The sequence below is a fragment of the Crocodylus porosus genome, unplaced genomic scaffold (genome assembly GCF_001723895.1).
Source record: "Crocodylus porosus isolate Cpor-Errol unplaced genomic scaffold, CroPor_comp1, whole genome shotgun sequence".
In the NCBI taxonomy this organism is placed as follows: Eukaryota; Metazoa; Chordata; order Crocodylia; family Crocodylidae; genus Crocodylus; species Crocodylus porosus.
In genome coordinates, this window is record NW_017728906.1 from 59658685 (window position 1) to 59673658 (window position 14974).

At 43.3% G+C, this 14974-nt stretch overlaps 1 long non-coding RNA gene across 1 annotated transcript in view; it reads left to right on the top strand.

Annotated features, from left to right (window-relative positions):
* The first annotated feature begins 753 nt into the window (after positions 1 to 753).
* The window catches only part of LOC109305946, an 18092-nt gene continuing 3871 nt past the window's right edge, over positions 754 to 14974 (top strand). The window contains exons 1-2 of the long non-coding RNA XR_002099778.1: positions 754 to 895; positions 4582 to 4585. This is a non-coding gene — a long non-coding RNA (uncharacterized LOC109305946). The remainder of the gene's footprint in view (positions 896 to 4581; positions 4586 to 14974) is intronic.

Sequence of the window (14974 nt, forward strand, 5' to 3'; positions counted from 1 at the left end):
TTCCTCAAGCTGAACCTCCCACTGCTTCAGTTCCCCAAGCTCCAGGTGCAGACGAAGTGAATGCCACCGTCCTCACTCCATCCATACCTATTTCCTTTTTTCATTATTTAAAAGTTATTTAATGCCCCACTCTCAGAGCTGGAGGGGGCACTCACTGCATCACCAGCCAGCAGGGGAAGAACATATTCCTGCTGAGCTTCTGTGCCAAGACAAACTTGGAAGTATGGGCTGGTGCTATGGGGAAGGAGGAGGCCCCAGTTCCTGGGCATGACCACTAAAACTGCACTCTGCCAGGGTTGGAGAGGCCTGGTGGGACTGCTGGTGATGCAGCAGCCCCAGGAAATGCCAGGACCGAGGATTCCCCTGGTGAAAAGCAGGTAGGAGGTGCCATAACCTCCAGCTACCACATGCACACAGTCCTGGTTGAGGAAAGCCCAGACATTAGAATTCTGACACATACAACTTGCCGGACATCTGACTCCCCTGGTACCTTTCCACTTTTATTTGTGCTGCTACATCCCCCTTCCCTCCCACCCCAGCCTGTCCCCCACCCCCTGATGCCTCCATTTCCTTTTCACTGACTGGCTTTCTTGCTTGCATTGCATGCCAGCCTCTGGCTTCTTTACTATTCCTTCCATCCAGGAATGCACACTCACACCAACTGCAGGTGCTTCCTCAGCCTGACAAAAGGTTTTTCAACCCAAAAGCTTGCTAAGATATATTTCTGTAACTAATTAGTCAGTTGGTCTGCTAAAACATACCAAATTAGATTGACCCAAAGGAAAGGACCTTGTCTGCCAATGTCATGTCCTTAGACCAACACCTCTAGGACCTGACCGGAAGGACGCAAGGCCCTGGGCACATCTAAGCCCCAGGGCTAAGGCTGGCAGGGAGAGTGGTGTACTGAGATGAGGCTGTAGGGGAGGAAGAGACCCATTACTGTATCATGTAGAGGCCCCAGCACCAGTGAGTGCATGCTTTAACACATGCACAGTGTCACTCATGTCACAAGTTTTGCTTGTCAGCAGCCTGAAGTGCAGTTTCCCAGAAACCCCTTCAGCTATCTCCTTGAAACGTGGCAGGCTCCATGGCTTCAGCAGGGCCTAACATGTCTGCAGTTTTCACCCCACTGTGCCTTAACACGCACACAGTGTCACCCACATCATGAGTTTTGCTTGTCAGCAGCCTGTGGTGCAGTTTTCCAGAAACTCCTGCACCTATCTCCTTGAACCCTGGCAGGCTTCATGGCTTCAGAAGGGGCTACCATCTCTGCAAGTTTCATGTGAATCAGGCAAGAAATGACAATGTTATAGACAGTTTTGTGCTTCCCCATTATAGCTTATGGGCAAAACGTCGAAACAGCATCGAAATAGCTTTGACGAAACAAAACGGAACAGCGGTTTCAAAATGAAACAAAACTCAAAAAAACCCACTGTCCTGTCAAAACATCAAAACGGAAGTCAAAACAGAACAGTGCTGTTTCGCGCAGCCCTAGATTATACGCAAATGCTGAAGTGGCGGTGTGAAGTGCTTGAAAATTTGCAGCAGCCCAGTTGGTGCCAGCAAGTTGATGGATAAAAGCTCCCCTGTTGTTAACCTTATGCTGGACCCCTTCCAAATGCTGGTGATACAAAGCCAGGCCCAACTTGACTCCTAAATAAGTGATGGTGTAACAATGTTCAAATTCACCTGGAAGCAATACAGATGCAATAGTGAAAAACTCTGCCTGGGTTAATCATTCTGTTTGAGAAACATGACACCTTAGCCAAGGCAAAATGCCACACTAATGCAGATCTCCTTTATCCATTCACAGCTGCTTGGGTGGCTCTGCACTATATTGCACAGTGTCATATCAACACAGCTATATAGCATGTATGACCTAGCACAGGCTGTTTTCAATGGGTTGAATTCCAGCAAGCAGTATTGCCCAAATGAATTCAGTTACAATCCATTTGAGTGCTTACCCTGTAATTTTTTGGGGAAGAGCCCTCCTATTCCATTGAGTCCAGTCCTGTGCTTGCTGCAGGCAACCTAATTCTATAATCCTGTTTATAACCTGATTAAGTTTTTTTCATAAAATATGTTAGCTGTTTACACCCACTACCCCTGTTATTAATTTCTTCCAAAGCCCTACTGATGGTTAGCAACTGCACCTAATTTCCAAGATTGCTTCTTCTGCAAAAAGTTTTAAGCAAGCCTTTCAGTTTTTACACTCAGGTTCTTGGTTAAGTAAAGGATGGATCTCTGAAATTTTCATTCTTTGGACAATTTTGTAAACAGATCTTCTAGCAGGCCATGTCCTGCAAGAAGCTTGATGCTACAAACCACTAGGAAAGTTTCTACAGATCATAGTCACCTGTACAGTATAACCTGAAGGGCATTGATTTGTCACCAACACATGCTTCACAGTGTTAGCAAAACTTCTTCTTTTCCATTTCAGGTAGAATTGTTTTTCCAAGCTGAAATATGGTTACTTGATGGTTTGCTCTGTCAGAGAATAATTTGATCTCAATGATGGTTTAGCATCTTAGATTCGAGGAAAATGTTTTTTCTATGTATAAATCTTTGGCTGTCTTATATCCTACTCAGGTTGTCAAAGTATCACATCAGGATTGAAGGAAAAGCAGCTGGTACCTTCCCATTATTCAAATAGATAGTAATGAGAAGAACAAGATGAGCATAACCTTAATTGAATTCAAAGGCTGTTAAAAGTCCTTACTGGCTTCCAGTGTTGTAAAAAAAATTAAGTTCCTTGAAGATAATACAGCAGTGTTCCTTACTGGCTGCTGGGAAGAAAGGACAGTGGAGACAGTCTGCAAGAATGATATAATTATTGGATTGCAGTAGCACAGAAAGAGCCTAATTGCAATCAGGGTCCCACTATGCCAGTTGCTTTACAAATGCCCTAGAACATACAGAGCTTTCCAGATCATTTCTATTTTAATATATAAATTTCTGATGATGAAACTTCAAAACGCTTGTAGGTTTGGCATGAGCTTAGACGAACTATTACAAAACCTCCATGAACCATAAATTTAGCTGAAGTTTCATGAGATAAACCTTTCCTGATGTCCTTTGCTGCTAATACAGGGTCCTAGTAGCATTTCTAGAATTGCTGAAACCAGAAAATTATAGAAGCAAACTAACTAAGAATGGGCCTAGTCACTGTCACTTTCTCAAGAGTGCATCTATACCCAGAATTGGGGTTTAAACCTTAACTTCTTCCACAGTTGTGCAACAGAAAAGCTCAGATCATACTTCCTTCCTGACATTTGTTCCTTAGGCCCAAATGGACATTTCAGTGTCTTTGTCTCTAGTTAGAACAGGGGTGGGCAAAATCAGATCTGCAGTGGACTCCATTTCAAGCAACCCCTGCAGTGGCAGGTTCTTCTGCTGCCACCAGACCAAACCCCACTTTCCAGGCACCTTGGCCCTTTCTGCCCCACACCCACTGCTGGGGGAGGGATGTGCATGGACAGGGTGCACAGCTGGGTGGCTGGAATGGGGCCATGGCTGGGAGTGAGATAAGTGGGCTCTGCATGCACAGGCATGCAGGAAGCAGATCTGCCCCGGGTCTGCCCCAGCCCCACACTGTCACTGCCCCAGGATCCTGGCCATGGCCCCAGCCCCAGCCCTGGACAGATCCCCACCCAGCCATGTGCCCTGCCCGTGCAGCTCCTGGCCAGCCTCCATGGACTCAAGGATCTGGGGGCAGTAAGAGCATGGGGCCATGGCAGAGCTATGATCTGCTGCCCACATATCCCAGTGACAAGTGCAGGTTCTGGCTCCACACTGTCACTGCCCCAAGATCCTGAGGTCTCCACGGAGACTGACTGGGAGCCATGCCTGGGGCCAGAGCTGGGATCTTAGGGCAGTGAGAGCATGGGGCAGAGCCATGATATGCTCCCTCAATGCCCCTGCCAATGGAACCTATGCCTGTTGCAGGGACACGTGGGCAGTGGATCACGGCTCTGCCTCATCCCTGCACTGTCACCACCCCAAGATCCTGTGGTTTACCTGGCCTTGCCTGACTATCTTGCTCCTGGCCATGGCCCCATCCTAGCTGCCAGCTGCATGCCCTGCCCATGTGGGTCCCACCCCCAGAAGTGGGTGTAGGGCAGACAGGCTGGGGTGCCTAGTCAGCAGGGCTGGGTCCTGCAATGGAAGCCAAAGGAGCCAGGGCTGCCGGGAAATGGAGTCTGGCTGCAGGTGGATCTGCCATTTTGCCCTCTCCGGGTTAGAATTGTACGCAGTTGCTAGTAATAACTCTGAATTTTACTACAAGTGATTACCCTGAATTCCAGTACTGTGTCTTAATGTCTATCACCCTTTTGCACAGACTAAAAATAAAAAATAATTTATTCTTCAGACATCAAATTTAGCTTATTATACCCAACATTTGAAAAGTGGCCTCTGATTTCTGGCTCTTCAGCTTTTGAGTACCCAACTTAAGACAACAAAGCCTTGATTTCACAGCTTTGCAAGACCCAAAAATGCCACAGCCAGGAGTCCTGATACTGGGCACTATTTTCAGTCAAGATCTGCTCTTATTTTATTCTTTCAGTAGAGAAGGAAATAAAGTCTTGTCCATTCTATGTGAGCAGAAGGACTTGTCACCTTTAATTAGAGAGGTGTTTTAATTCATTGTGTTAAAACATTATTATCTCCATCCGCTTTGGCACTACACAATGCTAGGTGCTACTCAGTTTTAACTTTTCAGCAGAGACGTTTGGATTTCAATTGTCAAGAAGGTGAGGAGTATTATAATACCAGCTGAGCTTTGTACTGCTGTCAGATGTTAAGGATGTATGAAGGAATCAAAACTCGCGGTAGAGATGATAACTTTTATTAGACCAACTAGATATTTACAAGAAAATGTCTTTATTTGCAAGCTTTCAGGCACAGGCACATCAGGCAAATACTGTAAAACATCGAGGTTGTATGAATATTTTCCTTAAAATAAAACCAGTGGATTATAGTTTTGCCAAATTTTATCTATTCAGGATGCAATGTTCCTTCCCTGTGAAAAATTATCCTGATTCCATCAAACCATGAGCTTCGGAAAAGATCAGTTTGTACCTGCTCAGTACAGAATCTGCTTGAGATCGGCAACTGAATTCTGAGGACTGAGCCTGCCCCATCTCTTCTTGTTTCTTACATGCTGATTGGATTGTGTATGCACCGGTATGACAGTGGTAGCCTGCAAATGCAGGGACCAAGCAGGACATTTTAGCTATTAACCTTCCCTGCTGCCAAGGGCAATTGTGAAATGTTCATAGGAAATTCAAGCAGAAAGATTCTTTGCTTTCCTTTAATGCCTCACGGCTGAAGTCAAGGCAGAGTGGAGGAAGTCAAAACTTACTTCGTTCAATGTACAATGGTAAGAAATCAGAATTGGAGAAGGGGAAAGAGGGTGGAGAACTGAAACAGGCTAGAGGGTGGAGAAGAGAATGTGTTGGGAAACCGTAGTTGCAGAGTGGGAGATCAGACAGGACCTGGATGGAGTCTATGTAAGAACACAAGGGGAAGAGGTGTCTGGGTAGAGGATTAAGGAGAACTGATAGACACTAAGAAGCAGAGAATTTAGGATTAAGGAAACATTATGGGGGTTAGAAAGACACTGAGGAAAAAGTGGGAAAGACTGGAAAAAGAGTGGAAAGTGGAGAGGGAAACAGGGTGAAGGTACGGGGACAATGAATCTAGAACACTTCCTTCCAGACCTTGATCTGAAACCAGGAGTACTGAGACTCTACATTCCTCTGCAGTCAGCAAATAGCTTTAAAGCCTATTTATAAAATACACTCCTTATTTCTTTATGGCGAGATCCTTGAGATCCTTTAAGGGGTGCTATGCAATATGTGCATGGTTACATATCTACATGTACGCATCTACATGTAACTCACAAGAAAAACCCAGAGGTTTCAGAAAAAAATTCATAGTGTCAAAAACAGTCAGATCTGTTGTAGTCCTTCTTTGCAACAGAGAAACTGCTCTATTGCTGTATTTACTCACACAACACATACCGCTCTTTCCCTAAAAATTAGTCTTCCAAAACTGGGAAGTATGTTTTAAAGAGAAGCCGATTTCCTGCCCCAAATTTAAGTATATAGTGTTTCTTGCTTTAAAAAAAGCTTCCTAGCTTCCTTGGTTTAAACCCAAAGTTTAAAACCAACTGACTGGCAGCAGCAGTGGCATTTCTATTCAGAAAACTGAATAGAGTCAGTTGATTTAATGGCTTATTGCTCTTTACTCCACAGGTGTTAATGGCCACCTTTCCCTTTTAATGGTCATGATGTTCCAGTAATCCAGATAAACATTTTTTTCTAGCATTTTTTTTTTTTGTCTTTTAGCTACTCCTGGTCTCTCTTCTATTTCACAACCCTGCAGACTGTTTTTATCTCTTTTCAAATTCATAGATCCACCTACGAAGACCATTCTTCAGTAGCAGCTATGGTTTCATCTTCTGGCTAAGCAGGAAAGGGAGGGTGAGTGAGCTGAAGATTAGTCTCTGTCTCTGATCTGTGCAACCATAACTTTTTCTTTATTCTGTCTTCCATAAAAAAAGATGCATGTCTTATTTGGACTCATGTAGCATGCAAGAAAAGACAAAGTTTTTCCCATAGTAAAAAATGAGTTACAATTAAGAGCTGGCATTTTCTGTGGGGTGTCTTGAATCTAAGGTTAGGTGCCTGAGTCTAAAAAGGCTTGAGTCTAAGAAGGCTTGAGAATCACCTAATTAGATTATAAATTGGTTTCATAGTTTCTAGGGTCATAAGGGACCTGAGCAGATCGAGTCTGACCCCGTGCCGTGGGGATTCTCCCTGGGGTGTCATGGCACCCTGAGGTGTCTTGAGATCCTTTCAAGGGTGCTGTAGGGTGCCAGCACTGTTAGGTTAATAAACATGATTCACAAGATGAAACCTAGAGATTTAAAATAGAAATCCATAGCTGTGTTCTTTCTGAGTTCCTTGCAACAAAAAACCTGTTCTTTTATTTTTCATATTTTTTTGTAGGCAAAAAGAGTGAAAACTAAGCTCTGGCAGTTTCCAAGGGGTGCCTTGAATCTGCAGAGATTGAATGAATAAACAAGTGAACAGACATTCACTCTTAATTCCAGAAATGCAGCCATGTGCTTGCAGTGGCCCAGGTCAGAAGCCAGAGGTGGCGGGGAGGGGCCACTAAAACACACCTCTCTGAAAAGCTGGAGCAGACAGCTTTTACCAAGGCTAGTCCACCCACCATGCAAGAGAGATTTGTGGGGGAGATGCAAAGCATCCTAGGATGCTGGGGGACTGTGAGTTAACTTGAATCTGGAGGAGATCTGGGATAGGAGTTCAATAAACCAACTCAACCTAAATCAGTTAAGTCTAGTACCACATCCAACCAGGTATATCTTAAACCGGTTTGGGCCAGTTTTAAAGCAGTTTATATGCACTGAACTTCTGTTGTGTTACAGATTTGAACTGGTTTGCAATCATTTATACCAGTGTATATGTAATGTCTAGCCTTACCATACCATTAGCCCTGTGTTTTGCTCATACATAGCACTCTAGGAGCATGCAGTGTTACAGTTGCACCGAAACAGCAAATGTGTGCAGCTGAGCAGCAACTCCCCCTTTCCTTCTGAAAGTTACATCTTTCCACAGGCTTAGTTTAAGTAAAAGAAATAAGTATTAGCCAAACTGGTTCTCCCATTGTCAATATAAGCATTTTAAGCATTTGCCCAGATCCAAAGTCTATAATCATTTTTTACCTTCTCTGTTAAGACCTCTACTCCACCTACCATCCCACAGCCAAGCATAATTCTAGGCCGAAACAGATTATGTTTACTGGCAAGGCTAATGGAGTATAAAAATTCAAGCCTGGTTGTTTCGTTGCACCTGCTGTTTAAATGTACCAGCTACTCACTGTTATAAATATAGCTGTAGGCTTTTTCTGCACTCCAAACAAGTTATTAAACTGTGAAATGTAGGATCAGAAAGGGAGGGAGTAGCAATGTTTATGAAATGCTGTTTACATTTTTTAAATATAATTTCAGGTGTTCCAAGAACATTATTCTGAATGATGGGTGTGAGATCATTTAAAACTAAGCAATCTTAACTGTCTAATTCAGGCCCTCGTTATACACTGCCTAGACTACTACAGTGTCCTCCTCTGGTCTCCCTTCAGTACACAAAAAGTCATCTTTGTCAGTTAGATCAGTCAGATCACTTCCCTTCTCTGAATTTCTCTGCGAGCTGTGTCCAGACCCTGTACCCAATTACAAGTTCCTTGTCATCACTTTCAGAGATCTCCACGACTTTGACAAGTTTCATGTTAGTTATCTTTGTAGCTCTGCAGGTGCCAGGCTCTGTGCTGAATTAGCTGAGAATATTCATGTGGGTAAAATTATTTGTGTGTCTCAAGTGTTCAGGGATGGACCTTAGATTTGGATCAAGAGAGAAAATGTCTCCTCTCTTGGGAATTTTTTTTCATCATACTGTGTAAATACACATTTTTTCTGAACCATGGAAGCACGTACAGTTCTTATAGTTCCTAAATAAAGAGCATATTTAAAAGGTCTGTTTGAAAGCTAAAGTAATATAAATAAACTTTGTGGTCTTACCTGAAATAAATCCTTTGAGGTTGGCTTACTGTTGCATACAGCTTTGATTTAAAACCAATAAAAACAACATTAAATTGCCTTTCATGAGCTCAACTTAAGAGCATTGCCTCCGTCATATTTTTAAAAAAAGACTAGTATACAGGTAGTATGAAAAATGAAGGGACTGGGGACAACAGCCAGATATCTAGCAAAATTGAAACATTTTTTTCCTTTTTTTACTACATCCCTTTTAAATTATCACATGCAAATTTTCCCTTAGATATCTTGTATACTGTGCAGTCTAAGTTATTCTGATAAACCAATGAGAAAAAGTTATACATATAAAACTTTCTTTACCCCTGAGGTTTGAGATGCGTGTTGTTATGCTTTCTTTGAAAGTCATATCGTAAACAAGGAGATATGTGTTTCCTGCACTGGGGGCATGTGTAGATTTTTAATACCAGAGGCAAAGAATTATCTTTTTGAACACAGAATTGTGTTGTGATTTTTACAATCAGTGAGACCTTTTCACACTGTATTTGTAAACTCTGTCCACAAATGAGTACATACAGATATTACATTTAAGTTGGCCTAACTAGTAACGTTAACCTTAAAATAAGCTGCATAATCTTAGGCCGGTTGTGGCAAATGTTTGCATGTACCTCTGTGTTGTAACTTTTATAAGAACCAGAGACAGTACTGGAATAATGTTTGAGACCCACAGTTCATTATTCAACAGACCTTAATCAGCAAAAGTGTAACAGAAAAAAGTCCCTATAAAATCAAATCACGATGTATCATTTAGAAAATTCAAAATTTTGAAATGCCATTAGCTCTAAACTGCTTTTTTTAAGGATTAAATGAAGCAGAGAGAAAAATTGTGTAAGTGGAGAGGGATAAAGAGATGATCCAGGATGAGCCTGAGGATTTTGCAGATTTGTCTACATTATTAATGATCTGGTCATTACATCTACCCACATAATGGGTCACTTCTTCAGCTACTACATATTGGCATAGTTCCATTTACCCTATTAATGGGCATTTCATGTTCACTTACAAAAATTATAATATACCTTTCTTGTCAGATCTTCCATTGGTGTAGCTCTGCTAAAGGCAATGGTGTTTCACCAGTTTAAAAGCGCAGGATGCGGTGCATAAACTGTTATGTTTGTGATGCATGAAACTTGTATTTGAAACATTGTTTCTACTGCTAGCAATGTACAGCATTAATGTATATCTGCAATTCTATTTCTCTGGTAGGAAAAATGTGTGTTTTTTAGTAATGTCAGCTGTAGTAACATACGCTACTCTTAAATGGATTGAAACTACAATCACATAACAAAATAACAAACCGGGGATGAAATCAGTGTATCATCATTATCATATGTTTCGATCTTTGCTGATAGCCAAGTATAGATTAAACATGACACAGGCAAGGGTAGATTGATGGGGATGCTACGTTCACATGGATATGCCCGTTATTATATGAGTAAAGCACCATACATATTCCAAGTAGCTGTACAGGGAGCACTGTGCAACATGAGTTACTTGACTGGGCAATATTAGTTGCTTGACCACATATTCTGTTTTGGTTAGAGAATCTGCTGCAAAAATTGACTGGCAAAAGCTCTTTTTTCTCACTTCCATGTTTGTGCCTTCTTTCATGCTTGTAATCTTTTCTTAAAATCTGTGCCTCCAAGAAACCACTTTTTAAAATCAATATTCTTCTCACCCTCTTTCAAATTATTAATCTATATCTTGCCTTGAGTTTATCTGGTTTTATTTGTTGCATCTTTTCGTAAAAGACAGAATGTAATGTTTCCTTAGAAAATGAAACATTGGTAATTTATAGCATCTTGTATATTTTTATAATGCCCTGAATAACATGCCTGATCTAGGACTTTTTGAAGGAGCTGTGCAGCACACCACTCCTCAGATCGGGCATAGCTGGAGTCTCCAGGCCAAGGGGGCACACCAGGGAGCTAGGCAGGGAACAGGCACATGAAGAAAGAAAGTGCACACTGCTGTTGCTGCTTCCACTGCCACAATCCCTGGCCGACCCAGGCATGAGCAGCATGCGGGGAAGCTGCAGAGCCACTCCTGGCCCACACTGGGGAGGCAGCTGCAGCAAGGTGCCACACCCAGCTAGGGATACTGCAGTGTGACATAGGTTGCTCCTTCCAGTGCCTGCTGCTTGCACACCCCGTTCCAGGGTGTCTCCTGCTGGCTGGGAGTAGGTGCTGGAAGGGTGAACCTGTGTGCAGCCACTGGTGTGCTCCGCATCGCATAGCTGGGACAAGACGTGGTTCTGGTGTTCCCCCCTTGCCTGTGTTACCTGGGGACAGTGGCAGCAGAAGAGTCCAAGTTCTTCCTTCCAACACCTGCTCCTGACCAGGAGTGATCACAGAGAGGCAGCAGCAGGAAGCAAGTACAGAGGGAGGAAACCTCCTATGTCTTCTGCCTTTGTTGTTCCTGGCAGATTGTGGCACCTCACACAGCTGCTTCCTGCAGCCCACAGATGGAGAAGGGCAGGAGCAGCTCTGGGGCTTCCCCTGTGCCCAGGTCAGCTGGGAGCAGCAATGGCAGAAGGGCAGTACTACATTCCCCTTGATCCACCCTTGCTTGTGTAGCCTGGGTGTGCCCTGTCCCCCAGTGACGGTGCTGGGGGTCAGGCAGTGTGCTGATGGAGGGGCTGGCTACTAGAGCACTTCCCTCTCCTCTCTACAGAGCCAGACCGAGACCAAGTGCTTGACTATATACAAATTATTACTATAATAAATGCATATACTTAAGATAAACCATGAAATATTTACAATAAAGCTTAGCATACAACACTACATATAATATCCCACAATCCATGTAAACCATATAACTTACAGCATATATAATAATTAACATATTAAACAAGATAGTTAAGGTTACATGATAAACTCATATGGGGAATCAACTTATATAACCCAAATAAGTTAATAATAATATTCCCTAGACCTACCAAGTACAAATACAAATATACATATTAATACCTTAAGAACACATGAACCATATAAACTCCCTTAAAGAATACCCATAGCAATATAGACCTATAGGTTGATCTGCACACCGTGTGGGGCCCAAGCAGCCTCAAGCTGCTCCCAGGGCCAGCTCTCTGTGTGCCGATCTGCATGCTGACTGCCCAGCCACTTTCCAGGTTCACAGGCTCAAGCCACCTCAAGTGGTCCTAGAGCCTGCTCCGCGTGCACCGATTTGAGCAACGCTGAAGCTCAGGCGGGGTCCCGAGGACGGCCATTTCCAGAGCTCCTATCTCCTCGCTATCCGTCATTGTCTCTCCCCAGTGTGCCAAGCATGCTCCCCTTTCATACTCTTCAGGGCCTTCACCCCTGAAGTTCTCTGGACCTGGCTGGTGCAATTCTGATTCAGGTCCAACTGCTCCTTGCCCCCTCCCTTTGGAAACAGCAGGGCATTGCTTTCATTGTTCTGCCTCTGGGTTGGTGGGTGGGCTCCACCAATCAAACAGCAGCCTCTCAAGCCTGGGACTCAACCCAAGCCCCAAAAAGGTATGCCTGCTACACCTGTAAGTACTGTGTTTAATTTATACCTGTGCAAAAACTGTAATAATCCATCACAGGGTCACTGAATCCAGTAACTAAAGTAAGTACAGGTCTCTCAACTCAGGGAGCAGGTGTACTCCTGCTGAATCTTGCAAGGAGATTGGGAATAATAAATCAAAAAAGGAAGGAAGGGGTGGAACTGGATATCTCTAAGTGTTCCCTAAGGAAACAACTATTTGGAACAATTTTGCAAGGGTTTCCAAGCAGAATCAGTTAGGAATCCTTGTGGGCAACTGGGATCTCATGGAAGTTCCTGAGAGGATTGAGAGAGCAGTAGATAAAGTTTCTCATAGAGCTTTCTGGGCTGGAGAGCCAGAGGACACTTAGGCAAACACCAGAAGGGTTGGCTTGGTGGCTTCCCCAGGCTGCTAAGAGCTAAAGCTGAAGGGCAGGAAAATGCTTAGGAGAAGGAGGACAGCAGAGAGGGTAGCTTGCTGGCTCCTGTTTTGCTGGAGAGCTGGATCTGAGAGTGCAAAAGGAAAGCCAGGGAGAGATAATGAGGCACTTGCACCACTGCTTCTGTATTTTATTCTGATTCTTTAATTACAAAATGTTTGAGGAGTCCCTGGGCAAGGATCAAAAAGCAGTATTCCTTTCCTCCCAAGATGGTGCTTGCATTGCTTAGACTACAAAGTCATATTTGCTCTCAGGACTCTCTAGCTTAGTCATTCTTTGGCCCTATGATTCTTGCCACAGAACAGCTCAGCCTCAACAGGAGGGGTATAGAGTGCACCTATACAACCTTTGTCTATCTGCTGGTGATTGGACTCTTTTCTGAGAGGTGGCAGATGCGAGTTTGAGCCTAAAACTAGGTCTGGACTAAAACGTTTGAACCTAAAACTAGGTCTCTCCTCTGGGCAAGTGCTCCAACCATTAGGATATTATATCATCAGAGCTAGGGGAAACATGATTTACAAGGAAAGGGTAAAAGAAGTGGCATTATTTAATCTGGAGAAAAGAGGACTGAGGGGAGTTTTGATAGTCTTTATGATCATACCCAAAGGGTGGTTATAAATAGGAGGGTGATATCCTTTTCTGTAGCTGCAGGGTACAAGACAAGGAACAATGGTAGCAAATTGCAGTAAGGGAAATTTAGGTTGGATATTAAGAACTGTCTCACCATAAGGGTGGTTAAGTATCTGAACTGGCTACCCAGGAAAGCTGTAAAATGTCCATCTTTGGAAGTTTTTAAAAGCAGGTTAGACAGACACTTGACTGGGATGGTTTAGACAGGGATGGTCCTGCTCTGAGTAGGGCGTAATCTCCTGGAGGTCCCTTCTGATTCTGTTTGAAACAGGCAATATCACCACCTGCCCAGGGGGTGGCTTAGGTGCCCATGTTTAGGAAGCAGTTTGGGGATGTGAATCCCAGTCTCACATGAAGCCCAAGTCAGACGTGCAGTCGGGTGTGGGAAAGGTGGGATTTCAGAAACACTCTTCTCATTAGCATTTTCATCTGTCCACCTTAGGTGTACCCCCCATTCAGTATACTATCGATTCAGCATCCACTTCTTAGGAAGCTTACGCATAATGTCCTCGCTATGACGACTGGGTTTCCTTTGCATAAAACAGCTCAACTGATATGGCCCTCTGCCTGTGTGTCAAACATCTTCTTTTTGAGATAAAGAATTTAATTATCATTGCATTAATTGCAAAACAAAATGAGGTCTTGTGGACTCATGTTTTACAACACCTTGTTTAAATTTCTGGCTTTCTAGACTTCCTGAGAAACTCAATTAGCTTGTCTCTTCCTCAATTCTTATGCACCAGCAAAGTTGATTAATTTTTTTTTCTGCACTTTGTTTTGCTTTGCTAGACTATGCCCGTACAAGGTACAGGTCTTGTCTATGTTGTGTTGCTGGTATATCCTAGTGAGGATAGGGCCAAGAATGCCTTTCCCATCTCCCATTCACACATGCCTCCATACCTGAAAATTCACCAGGGCAGTTGGTCTAGAATTGTCCCAAATCAGTGCTCTCAGGCACACCAACCACTAAGAGCACAAAGGTATTAGCATGATGCAACCTCACTGATATAGTTCTGGCTTTGGAGTGTCACAGTGGGTGGACAGAACATGGGTAGAGAGCTAGCATGGCTCTGCTCTTGCCAGGACCTGCTACAGCTGTGGGGTTGACAAAGTCTTACTTTCCTTATTTGCTGTAAAGGTGCAGTGCTGACTAATGTGGGTTTATGAAGTCCACTTCTGGAGCCAGGTACTTAAAAGTTAGGCATGGTGATGCTGAGCTTAGATCACACTTAAGTCCCTTTTCAAACCTGGATCTACTTACAGGGGCTTTGTGCTGAGATTTTTAAAGACTGTATGTGACTGAATTCATTGGAGCTCAGTATGAAAAAAGGGGTCACCTGTGAGCAAGAGTATGCCTCTAATGGTTTCAAGTCAGGACCTAGGTCTAGCTTTCCAGGGACTGTCCCCATACAAACTTACTTCTCATTAGAGGTCTGTCCATAATCTTTCTCATCTAAGGCTCACACTTATTTGGTGTTTTCTGGACCCCAAGTGCAGAAATAGTGTATTAGCATATTAGCACATAAACATAGTAGATCTGTAATATGTTCATGTTTGCTAAGTGCAAACATCAAATTCAGTACTTCACCATAGTAGTTGAACTGCTTTTTTATTTAACTAGCTATAATAATTCTGGTGTCACAAAACCAGACTATCATGGTGGTGCCGATCTTCAAGAAAGGGAGGAGAGTGGATCTGGCTAACTACGGGCCCATTAGCCTGACTTCTATCCTGGGGAAGATCTTAGATCTTAGAA